Here is a 4224-nt window from a genome sequence, read left to right as displayed (position 1 = left end):
AAGTCCCGCGATATTCAAGATGGCGTCGCCGCAACAACATGTCGCTGGCGTGGACGACATCGGGATCCAAAAAGATGGCGTCAGCAAAATCTCGCGAGATTACGCCGACGCCATTTTGGATCCCGATGTCGCCCACGCCAGCGACATATTCTTGCGGGACGCCATCTTGGATGTCGTGAAGTCCCGCGATATTCAAGATGGCGTCGCCGCAACAACATGTCGCTGGCATGGGCGACATCGGGATCCAAAATGGCGTCGGCGTAATCTCGCGAGATTTCGCCGACGCCATCTTTTTGGATCCCGATGTCGTCCACGCCAGCGACATATTGTTGCGGCGACGCCATCTTGAATCTCGCGGGACTTCACGACATCCAAGATGGCGTCCCGCAAGAACATGGCGGCCTGGAGAACGTCTGGATCCTGGATCGCGGCGGCGGAGGAAGATGTCGGGGCAGCGACGATGACGGTGTGAGTATGAGAAACGGAGTGAGAGAAAGGAACGTATGTGGAGTGAAAGAGTGAGTGGACATGAGTGGAGGTGAAAGGTGAGAGGAGTGTGTGTTGAGGCGGTGTGGTGTGTTGAGGGTTAACATGTGCGTGTGTGTGTGTGGTGACGTCACCGGTTACAACTGGACGGAAGTTGTTACAACCGGAAGCTGGTTAGGGCATTTATTATTATAGATAGTGGGGGACTATTATCATAGCTATATTCTTGTACATAGGGGCTTTATTATAGTAGTTATATTCTTGTACATAGGGGACAGTATTATAGTAGTTATATTCTTGTACATAGGGGGCAGTATTATAGTAGTTATATTCTTGTACATAGGGGCAGTATTATAGTAGTTATATTCTTGTACATAGGGGCAGTATTATAGTAATTATATTCTTGTACATAGGGGCATTATAGTAGCTATATTCTTGTACATAGGGGCAGTATTATAGTAGTTATATTCTTGTACAAAGGAGGCAGAATTATAGTAGTAATATTCTTGTACATAGGGGACAGTATTATAGCAGTTATATTCTTCTACATAGGGGACAGTATTATAGCAGTTGTGTTCTTGCATATAGGAGCAGTATTATAGTAGCTATATTATTGTACATAGCAGCAGTATTATAGTTATTATATTCTTGTACATAGGGGCAGTATTATAGCAGCTATATTCTTGTACATAGGAGACAGTGTTATAGTAGTTATATTCTTCTACATAGGGGACAGTATTACAGCAGTTGTGTTCTTGTATATAGGAGCAGTATTATAGTAGTTATATTCTTGTACATAGGGGACAGTATTATAGTAGTTACAGTATATTCTTGTACATAGGAGCAGTATTATAGTAGCTATATTCTTGTACATAGGGGCAGTATTATAGTAGTTATATTCTTGTACAAAGGAGGCAGAATTATAGTAGTAATATTCTTGTACATAGGGGGCAGTATTATAGTAGTTATATTCTTGTACATAGGGGCAGTATTATAGTAGTTATATTCTTGTACATAGGAGACAGTGTTATAGTAGTTATATTCTTCTACATAGGGGACAGTATTACAGCAGTTGTGTTCTTGTATATAGGAGCAGTATTATAGTAGTTATATTCTTGTACATAGGGGACAGTATTATAGTAGTTACAGTATATTCTTGTACATAGGAGCAGTATTATAGTAGCTATATTCTTGTACATAGGGGCAGTATTATAGTAGTTATATTCTTGTACAAAGGAGGCAGAATTATAGTAGTAATATTCTTGTACATAGGGGACAGTATTATAGTAGTTATATTCTTCTACATAGGGGACAGTATTACAGCAGTTGTGTTCTTGTATACAGGAGCAGTATTATAGTAGTTATATTCTTGTACATAGGGGACAGTATTATAGTAGTTATATTCTTGTACATAGGAGCAGTATTATAGTAGCTACAGGTGCTTCTCACAAAATTAGAATATCGTAAAAAAGTTAACTTGGTTAATTTGTCTGGTACCATGACTCTACTCAATCGCTGTAAGCCACCCTCCCATGGCACCTACCTGTGCAACGACAGTCCGGAAATTTGAGATATTGTTATCCCTTCCGCACCCCCTCTGCTTCCACCTCTTTCTCTGGGACCAACACCACCTCATGCAGACTATTCAAAGTGTGCTCCAGCATGTAGATTATCGGAATGGTGATACTGATGACGGCATCATCAGCGCTAACCATCTTAGTAGCCATTTCAAAATTGTGCAGAAGGGCAGAGGTCCTTCATCTGTGCCCATTCCACAAGCATGATTTCCTCCAAGTCTGTACTGCATTGGCCCAGGTAATGCAAAAGGATATATTGCACCAGGGCTCGTCGCTCCTGGCACAGTCCTTGCAACATGTGCAGAGTGGAATTCCACCGTGTCGAAACATCGCAGATCAAACAGTCAACCGGTAGGCCGACTTCTGTATCAATGCAAGTCAATGACCTGTGAGGTGTATTCGTCAGAAGTGAGCACACAGCGACCGTGCTTTCTGCAGCAGCGCATAAAGGCCGGGATAGTGGTGGAAAAATTGCTGTACCATCAGGTTGAGGACGTGAACCTTGCAAGGCACGTGTGTGAGGTTAGCCGACATAGGGCCGCCAACAGATTTGCACCGTTATCACACATGGCCTTCCCTGGCTCCAGGTTCAGGTGGAGACAGCCATTGCTCTAACTTGGCCTGGATAGCTATCCACAACTCTTGAGCTATGTAATTGCGATCTCCAAGGCATACTAATTTGAACACTGCCTGATTGCAGTGAGCCATGACTGCACAGTACAGAGTTGGGGGGGGGGGGGGATTCTATCTGCACTGTTAGAAAGTGTGTTTGATTAAGGGAAAGGTTGAGGGCACAAGTGGAGGCCCTAGAGGATGAGCCAGAAGCAGTGGAGGTACTGTTAGATACAGAAATTTGTCTTGCATGCCTTGGGGATTAAAAGACTTGTAGAGCAGCCCCTTGACCGCCTGCCCTCACAGCCTCCAGAGTCCCCCTGTACCCAGTCAGTGAGATGTGTTGCCCCTGCCTATGTTTGCATCTCCAGGTGCTAGTGGTGAAATGACAGATTTTTTCAAGAAATGGGTGATGTCATCTGCGACATGCTGGTGTAGCACAGGCACAGATTTCTTACAGAAGTAATGGTGACTGGGCAACTGGTAATGGGGGAATACGATGGCCATCAACTTTCTGAAACCGCCTGTATCCACCAGGCGGAAATGCAGCATTTCCATGGCCCATCCTGGAGATGGTGGAGTTCAAGCTGTTAGCTTTGGCATGTGTAGAAGGAAACATTTTTTTACGTGACAACTGCAGGACCGAGTGCTCGCTGCTGTTCTGAGAAAGGGTGGAGTATGGAGAACAGTACAAACTGCTGGACTGTGAGTGAGGTGCAGGCGGAGATGTTATGGTGGATTGAGAAAGATGTATTATTTCCACTTCCGAAACAGCTGACGGGCTCTCACGCACCCCGACTGTAGAGGGTAAACAAGTGGAGCTTCTGCGGCCGGAAACCTTTGTGAGAAGACTTGGCACGATGACAGAAGAGGAAGAAGCAGCAGATGTGGTTGATGGGACGGACAGTGGTTGGTGAGGTCCACTAGTCCACATTTTAGCACAGTGAGATTCCCACACTAAGGCATGTGTCGGTTCATGCATGTGGTAAATGTCTGCAAATTTGGCAGATAACGTGAGTTGTGTCATCCTTTGCGGTCTCAAAAAGGCCCAGGCTAGGCAACCCTTGCCACCCTTGCGAACTGCACACTCGCAACCGCTGCTGGCCACAGCCAGAGTTAGGACAGAGTATGCAGTGCTTGTCGTGGTCACAACACTTACTGTCATAGTGGGAAGCCGCAACATAACCTCTGCTGAGCTACTCAGCTGCGTACCTCTGGGTTCACACCAAGTGGGATTTACAACGTTATCATCATTCTTTCTGTTCTCACACTCCTCAGACTGAGAGTCACCCTCCTCCTCTTCTTGCTCTGACACCGCAGTACAGTCCGCATACACCTCTGGTATATGAGTCTCATCAGGATAATCTCCACCTCCAGTGGTTAATGTCTGGTGACGAGGGTCTGGATTTTGCTCAGACCCTATTTCGTCTGGCCCCGGGTCCAACATGAAAAAATTTGGGGCATTGGTGCAGATGATTTCCTCCTCTGGATTCTGTGAATCTTCGGAGCAGACCTCTGATGCCCATGGAATAGAATGTGTGAACAGCTC

The sequence above is a fragment of the Dendrobates tinctorius genome, unplaced genomic scaffold (assembly GCF_039654945.1).
Source record: "Dendrobates tinctorius isolate UK_male_01 unplaced genomic scaffold, ASM3965494v1 ptg000013l, whole genome shotgun sequence".
In the NCBI taxonomy this organism is placed as follows: Eukaryota; Metazoa; Chordata; class Amphibia; order Anura; family Dendrobatidae; genus Dendrobates; species Dendrobates tinctorius.
Note: the sequence above shows the minus strand (reverse complement) of the source record.